The sequence below is a fragment of the Protopterus annectens genome, chromosome 4.part0 (genome assembly GCF_019279795.1).
Source record: "Protopterus annectens isolate FY-2018-M chromosome 4.part0, PAN1.0, whole genome shotgun sequence".
Classification (NCBI taxonomy): domain Eukaryota; kingdom Metazoa; phylum Chordata; order Ceratodontiformes; family Protopteridae; genus Protopterus; species Protopterus annectens.
The window spans coordinates 339,051,410-339,061,050 of NC_056733.1; positions in this window are offsets into that span (position 1 = coordinate 339,051,410).

A 9,641-nucleotide genomic window follows, 5' to 3' on the forward strand; every position below is an offset into this window, starting at 1 on the left:
TGATAAACTGTCATATACAGTTAGATCTAAAATTTAAATTACAATTTTACATTTATGAATATGAAGCGTTCCGTCAACAAAATACCTGGAAACAACTGAAAGTGAAGAACGCTGACTCCACGGACTCCAGAAACACTCGCTGCCCACATTCAATATCCAAAACACTCGAAATGGTGCGTGTAATGTGCAAAAACACATCAACCACTTGAATAGTTGAAAAAATCTTCGTTTAATATTCCATATAAGTTAAGCGTTTTCACTCACACAACTGTGAGCTTCATCAGAACAACCATAAAAGTAAATGAAGTTTAAATACTCCGTTTGGCGCCAAATCTATATGCATTTAAAGTGACAAAGCACACAAAAGATTCTGTACTTAAAATACCTCGTGCGTTACACCTAATGTCACCTGAAACATATTTTCACTGACAAATGTCCTGTTGTTAATGTAAAGTTAATAATTAATATAATAAAATCTCAAAGCATAAAAAATTAATAAAAATAGAGATAAGATGTGCGCCACACTTTAAAGCTGTGACAGCCATCACTATATTCAAATGCATAGTTTACAACCATGTTCTAATTATTCTCTTTAAAAAACAATACAATACATAATTCCCTACAAATAGACATATTTAAAATTAAAATTACTACGACCATCAAACATACAAAATGATATATAGGAATGAACGTATGTTATGTATGAAAATTGGTTAAGCAAAAGCATCAGCTTAACCTTATCTAAATTCAAAAAATATGTATATTATTGAATTTATTTAATGGATAATAATGGTTTGATGGTTGGTAATCGTTAAGTCCCCGGAGGAGTCGAGGCATCAGTGAATAGCTGCCACCATAATTCCTTATAAGCCAAAATAGCCTTAATGTTGCCACCTCTAGGGTCAAGGGCAACATTTTCCAAAATGGCAAACTTAAAAGAGTGCTCTGCCCCATGCTTCTCTACATGTCTGTAAAGAGCGTTATTTACATCCTTCCTCCTGATACTATATAGGTGTGCATAAATGCATTTTCTTTTTAAATTCCTTTCAGTCTTCCCTATATAGTATCCCGGGCATTCTCCACATTTTGCCAAATAAATGACAAATTTTGAGTTAACATTACTTTGTTTGAATCTTAGTCTAGTTCTATTGACATTGCTCAAAACAATTCCTTCCTCCTCATTTATTGCCTGACATTGACTATAAAGTACAGTTTTGTACCTACCATAAATGTAGATGTTCGAGGATCCACATTGCTGCAGTCCTAACCATTGGGTAGTCCGCTGTCCAGTCGGCCCGAATACCAAAGTATATGGCTGACGTCGGTCAAGGCGCATTAGACTGACGTCAGGACGTCAGGGTACTAATGCGCATGACCGACGTCATATCCTCGGTCTTTTCTTGCCCCAGATGTCAGAAGACCCTAAAAAGACAAGGCCCAAACCAAAACACCAAAAAGCCCTGCACCAAACATATATACAATATATATACAATAAAATATATAGTAACTCACACCACCACCCCTAAACAAAGAGGGGAAGGAGGGAGGGTAAATTGACTGCAGCAATGTGGATCCTCGAACATCTACATTTATGGTAGGTACAAAACTGTACTATGTTCTTCATTCCACATTGCTGCAGTCCTAACCATTGGGTAGAATCCCAAAGCAGAGGTAAGGGAGGCTGGCAAATCATAAGGAAGCAGGAGCTGTCAACATGCCTTGCAAAATAGCTGTGGCAAAACCAGCCCTAGATTTAGAGTAGAGAGGAAGGTGGTAATGCTTAGAGAAAGTATGCACTGAACTCCAAGTAGCTGCCTCCAAAATATCCTTAGTTGCCACCCCCCTTAGAAATGCTGTAGAAGTGGCAGTAGCCCTAGTGGAATGAGACCTAATCCCAGCTGGAATCTCCTTGCCATGATGGGAATAACAAAATGAAATGCAAAACCCAATCCACTTAGAAATAGTTTGCTTAGACACAGGCTTGCCCTGAGAACTCAAAGCAAAAGAAACAAACAACTGCTGAGACTGCCTGAAATCCTTAGTCCTGCTTAAATAATAACGCAACTGCCTATGTACATCTAAAGTGTGCAAAATCTTTTCCCCCTTATTTTGGGGATCTGCATAGAAAGTAGGCAAATGAATAGTTTGGTTTAAAGCCACACTAGAAACCACCTTAGGCATAAAGGAAGGATTTGTACGTAATGATACCCTATCCTTATGGAAAATCAAAAAGGGCTCTAGTGCCATAAGGGCCTGCAACTCAGAAACCCTTCTTGCAGAAGTAATAGCCAACAAAAAAGCAGTCTTCCATGACAAGTATTTCAATTCAGCAGTAGCCGCAGGCTCAAAAGGTTGTAGAGTAAGTTTCTCCAACACAAAATTGAGATCCCAAGCAGGAGTAGGAGCTCTACGTGGGGGTCTTATATTCTTTGCCCCTCTAAGAAATTGCTTGAACAAAGGATGCGAAAACAATGGTGGGTCACAATCATAGTGAGCTGAAATTGCTGCAGCATGAATCTTAATGGAAGAGAAAGACAAACCTTTGTCCAGTAACTCAGTAAGATATTGAAGAGCCACACCTAAATTTGGCTCAGTAATCTCCAAATTGTTTGCTGCACTCCAAAACAAAAATCTCTTCCATTTTTCTGCGTACACTTTCCTTGTACTAGGTCTTCTGGCTTCCATAATCACATTTAAAACTTGTTGAGGAAGCTGAGACCTGCTGTCTTTCAAAACAGAATATGCCAGGCTGTTAGATGTAGAGAGTGAAGCTTGACATTGAGCAGATGACCGTCCCTCTGAGACAACAGGTGTGGAATCAAGGGTAAAGGCCATGGAGGCTTCCTTACCAGACTCCTCAATAATGGGTACCAGTGCTGCCGAGGCCAATCTGGAGCTATTAAAACCATCCTTGGCTTGTCTTGTCTGACCTTTAGAAGCACCTTTGGAAGAAGAGGCAGAGGTGGAAAGGCATACACATGAAGATTTTTCCAACTGAAAGAAAGAGCATCCACTTTCCAAGCTGTGTGATGAAATCCTTTCGTGCAAAACTTTGGCAGCTGGTGGTTTAGTGGAGAAGCGAACAGATCTATGTCTGGAGTTCCCCATGACACTGTCAATGTTTGAAATACATGAAGATCCAGTTTCCACTGTGGGGATCCATGATTTGTCTGCTTAATACATCTGCTAAGGAGTTCTGTGCTCCCGGCAGAAACCTTGCCTGAAGAGTTAGTTGCAGACTGAGCGCAGTCTCCCATAAAATCATTGCTTGTCTGCACAATGGGTAAGAATGTGTTCCCCTTGTTTGTTGATGTACCACATGACAGTTGTGTTGTCTGTTAGAATCAACACCTGCCCTGGAAGAAGTAACTCCTTGAAAGCAATTAATGCAAACTGAACTGCTAACATCTCCTTCATGTTGATATGTAGATGCTGTAGTCTGGCAGGCCACTTGTCTTGTATCCACTTTCCATTTAGATGAGCTCCCAAGCAACATCTGAGGCATCTGTCGTTAGAATCTGACTTGCCTCTGGCCGGGTCACAGAGAGTCCCTTGTTTAGGTGACATTCCTGAGCCCACCACAAAAATTCCTTTTGAATGCAAGGTATTATTTGAATGACAGTGTCCAAATCCTGGCAGTGCTGTGTCCACAGATTTTGAGATACCATTGTAGCTTCCTCATATGCAGTTTGGCATTGGGAAGTACCAGAATACAAGATGCCATGAACCCTAAGGCTTGAAGGACTGTCCTTGCAGTCAGCCCGGACTGAAGAGATAGATGATGGAAGTAACTGGAAAGATTCTTTTGTTTGTCCGGGGTTAAAAAGGCCATCTGGGCTGCTGTATTCAGTCTCACACCCAGAAAGCACATGTCTTGAGAGGGTACTAGACTGGACTTTATTTCGTTCACAGAATACCCTAGGCATCTTAGCACTGCTATGACATATTCCAGATGCTGTAGAAGATCTTCTTTTTCTTGAGCCAGAATCAGGCAGTCGTCCAAGTAAGGATAGATTTGGATTCCTTTTAGCCTGAAGTAAGCTATCACTGGAGCCAGAACCTTTGTGAATACTCTGGGCGCAGTAGATAAGCCAAAGGGCAATGCAGAGAACTGATAATGAGAATTTCCAGCTCGAAAACGCAGATACTTCCTGCAACTTAGTCTGATTGGCACATGAAGGTAAGCTTCCTTGAGATCTAAAGTTACCATCCAGTGATCTTTGCCCAGCAGAGGTAAAAGCTGTTGTAACGTCAACATTTTGAACTTGGGAATGTCCAGATAAGTGTTGAGGATCGATAAATCCAAAATTGGTCTCCACGTGTTCCCCTTCTTTGGTACTAGGAACAGGCAAGAATAAAATCCTAGGCCCTTTTCTGACACAGGGACTGGCTGAATGGCCCCTATTTGGAGTAACAGAGAAATTTGCTTGTGAGCCTCTTTCCTTTGTGGAGGAGGAACGTCTGGCATGCCTTTGAAAGGGGGCAATGTATGGAAATAAAACCTGTAACCGTGGTGAATGATATCCAACACCCATCTGTCCTGAGTAATTAAATCCCAATTTTCTTTGAAAAGAGACAATCTTCCTCCCAAAGGAGCTGCCAGACGAGAATCTACTGGCAGCTGAAAAGGCAGGTCATTGGGTCTGTTTACGAAAGGACTGACCCCTGCCCTCACCAGAAGTCTGAGCAGGTGAACTCCCTGTTCTAGGCCTAAAAGAACCTTGAGCTCTGCCCCTACCACGTCTAGACCTACCCCTAGACTGGGAATCATAAGCAGGATATGTCCATCCCTTAGTAGGCCAATTTCTACTAAACTTCGTGGCTGCACCTGCAAAAATCTTTAACAGTTTGCATAGACTTAGCTTTGTCCTCCATTTTCTTTAAAACTGCTTCCACAGGCGAACCAAACAACACATCAGACTGTAAAGGAGCATCCAAAATCCTTGTCTTAACATGCTCAGCTAAATTCTGATCCCTCAACCAGGCATGCCTGCGAAGAACAGAACTAGTGGCAGCCACCCTCGAGGAGGCCTGTACAGCATCAAAACCACATTGCAAAGAATGCTTACCCACTTGTTCAGACACATGAACTAAATCCAGCAACTCTTTACATTCAATACCTTCCGCCAAAGCATCCACCTTAGATTTCAATTGTGAAAGGAGATAATTTTGATATTTTAACATGTGAAACTGACAATTCAACGCCCTCATGGCTAAAGTGGAAGAAGTATACACTTTCTTTCCCCATCTATCCAAAGCCCTTGCTTCTTTATCAGTGGGCACAGGATTTTTAACAACAGAGGCCTTAACACCTTTAGGTCCCTGAGAAACAGTTTCCGGGTCTGCCCTAGGACTCTTAAAAAGATACTTATGAGCTTCAGGCACCCTATAGTACCTATCAGGTTTAACAGGAGCAGGAGGCAAAGAATCAGGGTTCAGGGAAGCCTCTGCAAAAACATCTTCCACCACATTCAACACAGGAGGTATAGCTAAGGGCCTATGCTGGGGTAAAAACAAGAATTCCCTAAGCCTTTTCCTGGAATCAGAGTAATCTTGGCCTTCCCATTTAAAGTGCTCCCTCATGGAATGCAGAGTCTCTGAAAATGAGAAATCCTCAGGAGGAGAAGCTGTAGGAGTGGAGTCATCCACATCAGAATCAGAATAAGGAGGATACTCCTGCAAGTCTTCCGCAGAAGACTCAAGCCTCTGAACACTGTTCCAAACTCTCAAACTCAGGTTCCACCCTAGGCCTCTTATCAGGAGGGGGCATAGAACCTCTAATCATAGTAATCAAATCGTCTGCCATTTTAAGCATATGTTTCTTAGGCACAGAACCTGAAGTGCTAGGAGAAGCCCCCACTGAAGCTAAACTTGGCCTACCTCTCAAAGAAGTTTTGGAAACAGAAGGAGAGGCTCTAACTACCTTGGGAAGAGAGGGAAGAACAGTAACCTGAGAAGCCCCCTCAGCCTGGCCTACCTCCTGAGAGGGCACATCCTGTAACAGTAAAGTCTCTGCCTGAGACTCCAAAGAAACTCCCGGCAAAACCTCTGACTCCACTGAGCCTTCTAAAGAACCGACGTCCGGGACCGCCGGTTCATCAACCCTAGGCTTTGCAGTTTTATCCTTGCGCTTCTTGGATGAAGCGGGCGTCGGAGCATCCGACGGCATTTTATAATTACAACGCTTCCCAAACACTAACCTGGCACAGTCTAACCTTCTCTTAATAGTGCGTTTGTTAAATCTAGCACAAGAGCGGCATCCAACAACGTCGTGCTCAGGCCCTAAACAAGGTATACACAAAGTATGGTAATCCCTATGAGGTATCTGTTTCCCACAAGAAATACAGTTATTCACTTTTTCTGACATCCGGTTAAATACTGAGGCAAGAAAAAACCAAAACGTTCCCCAACGGGGTACTTAGCCAACTTTGATTCGGTCTGAAACTCCGACTTCAGAAAATTTCAGAACGCCAACCTGCACTCGCAAAACTGCTTCTGCATCGGACCATGCGGCAAAAAAGACTGAGGATATGACGTCGGTCATGCGCATTAGTACCCTGACGTCCTGACGTCAGTCTAATGCGCCTTGACCGACGTCAGCCATATACTTTGGTATTCGGGCCGACTGGACAGCGGACTACCCAATGGTTAGGACTGCAGCAATGTGGAATGAAGAACATCTACCACATTTCGTTGTGTTCTTCTTAGCACTATCAGTTCCTTTCCACATTGTTCCTCTTTCCAAATGCATCTTAATATTACAACCCATCTTGTATACAAATGTGGGTTTAGGACCCAATACGTCCGCTATATCTTGGCCCACCATCATAACATTCCAATTAAATAAGATATCCTTTATTTTGTTAGTATGTGGGCCATACTCTAATACACAAGCTCTATTATAGACCCCTTTGGTATCTGTGTAATCAGTGTCGGACCTTTCCATCATATTGGTAGTCCTCCCTTTTCTATTTGCCCCTAATAATGGGGTGTATTTATGTCCCCATACCTTGATAACATAATTCTTCACATCTTTCATCATATTTCTGTTGTACCCCCTTTCTTTAAATAATTCTGTGATAAAATCCAGTTCTTCCCTCATCTCTTTATATTCTGAAGTCATCCTAATGGCTCTAATGCACTGTCCTTTATATATACTGTATAATAATTTTCTGGGATGGTTGCTAGTATATTCCAGACATCCATTTGTGAATGTGCTTTCAAACAAGGTAATTGTAACTCAAAATTTGTCATTTATTTGGAAAAATGTGGAGTATGCCCGGGATACTATATAGGGAAAAACAAAAAAAAGCCTGAACAAACTGGCAACTAACTCTCTTTAATACATCTAATTAGTTTGAAGCGCTTTTCGGCTGAAACAACAGCCTTCATCAGAATGCAAAAAACACACAAACCAGCTCATTTAAATAATAAAATGCCAAAAAAAGGCGCCAAAATGAAAAAAGCAATTAAACAATTGAAATACCATTACGTCTTAAAATTACCTAACCCTAATATATTAAAATAAAATGAAAAATAGTACATCGGTCGTAAAACATTTATACTCATCAAATGCACAATATTATGTTATCTAATTAAACTCCTAAGTCTCAGCAAACTGCTGATAGAAATTGCATCATTTAAACCAGGTACATTACAAGCGTTTAGCATAATTTGCCATTTCAATTCCAATTCAAGTAATCTAAAAGCGTATGGACCTCCTCTAGGATTCCTAGATATAGAATCATTATTTTAAATTCTTGGTGATTGATTCTATATCTAGGAATCCTAGAGGAGGTCTATCAGCAGTTTGCTGAGACTTAGGAGTTTAATTAGATAACATAATATTGTGCATTTGATGAGTATAAATGTTTTACGACCGATGTACTATTTTTCATTTTATTTTAATATATTAGGGTTAGGTAATTTTAAGACGTAATGGTATTTCAATTGTTTAATTGCTTTTTTCATTTTGGCGCCTTTTTTGGCATGTTATTATTTAAATGAGCTGGTCTGTGTGTTTTTCGCTTTCTGATGAAGGCTGTTGTTTCAGCCGAAAAGCGCTTCAAACTAATTGGATGTATTAAAGAGAGTTGGTTGCCGGTTTGTTCGGGCTTTTTTTGTTTTTACCTAGTTTGTGTTTCATTTTGAAGTTTAATACTATATAGGGAAGACTGAAAGGAATTTTAAAAAACGCATTTATGCACACCTATATAGTATCAGGAGGAAGGATGTAAATAACGCTCTTTACAGACATGTAGAGAAGCATGGGGCAGAGCACTCTTTTAAGTGTGCCATTTTGGAAAATGTTGCCCTTGACCCTAGAGGTGGCAACATTAAGACTATTTTGGCCTATAAGGAATTATGGTGGCAGCTATTCATTGATGCCTCGACTTCTCCGGGGCTTAACGATTACCTAACCATCAAACCATTATTATCCATTAAATAAATTCAATAAGGTACATATTTTTTGAATTTAGATAAGGTTAAGCTGATGCTTTTGCTTAACCAATTTTCATACATAACATACGTTCATTCCTATATATCATTTTGTATGTTTGATGGTCGTAGTAATTTTAATTTTAAATATGTATATTTGTAGGGAATTATGTAGTGTATTGTTTTTTAAAGAGAATAATTAGAACATGGTTGTAAATTATGCATTTGAATATAGTGATGGCTGTCACAGCTTTAAAGGGTGGTGCACATCTTATCTCTATTTTTATTCATTTTTATGCTTTGAGATTTTATTATATTAATTATTAACTTTACATTAACAACAGGACGTTTGGCAATGAAAATATGCTTCAGGTGACATTAGGTGTAACGCATGAAGTATTTTAAGTACAGAATCTTTTGTGCGCTTTGTCACTTTAAATGCATATAGATTTGGCGCCAAACGGAGTATTTAAACTGCATTTACTTTTTATGGTTGTTCTGATGAAGCTCATAGTTGTGTGAGTGAAAGCGCTTAACTTATATGAAATATTAAACAAAGATTTTTTCAACTATTCAAGTGGTTGATGTGTTTTTGCACACTACATGCACCATTTCAAGTGTTTTGGATATTGAATGCGGGCAGCGAGCGTTTCTGGAGTCCGTGGAGTCAGCGTTCTTCACTTTCAGTTGTTTCCAGACATTTATGAATATGAGAAATTTGAAACAGGAGATGTGGGAGGTAAGACTTGAAAGCAGAGAGGAGGTTGGGAATAGTTCTTACGTATATAAATCTATGTAAACGCACGCACAAGCACACAGAAAATGTCTGATTTTAGATTATGATAACTTATGGAACATCAGCTGGTCACATAAAGGAAAGAATACAGTCAGCACTTAGTATAGATCTTGACGAATACTCTCTGTGACCTGCTGACAAAGAAGGCAGTTCAGCGTCTCTGTCCCAAGTCCCCTCTACCTGTCCATGCACAATGTGCTGTTTCCTTCCCACTTCATCTAGTCCTTTTCCAACCAAGTGTTTTGTAGCACCGGGTAATTTAAAAGAGTAACCTACACAAGTATCATGTCCTCTGTTGATATACCAACAGTAATCTGCAGCAGCCCAGCCCACAGGATCTGTAACATTGTGATAAGTGCAGTGCTGCAGTTTCTTCATCTAGATTTACATGAGGCTAGGGAAAAAC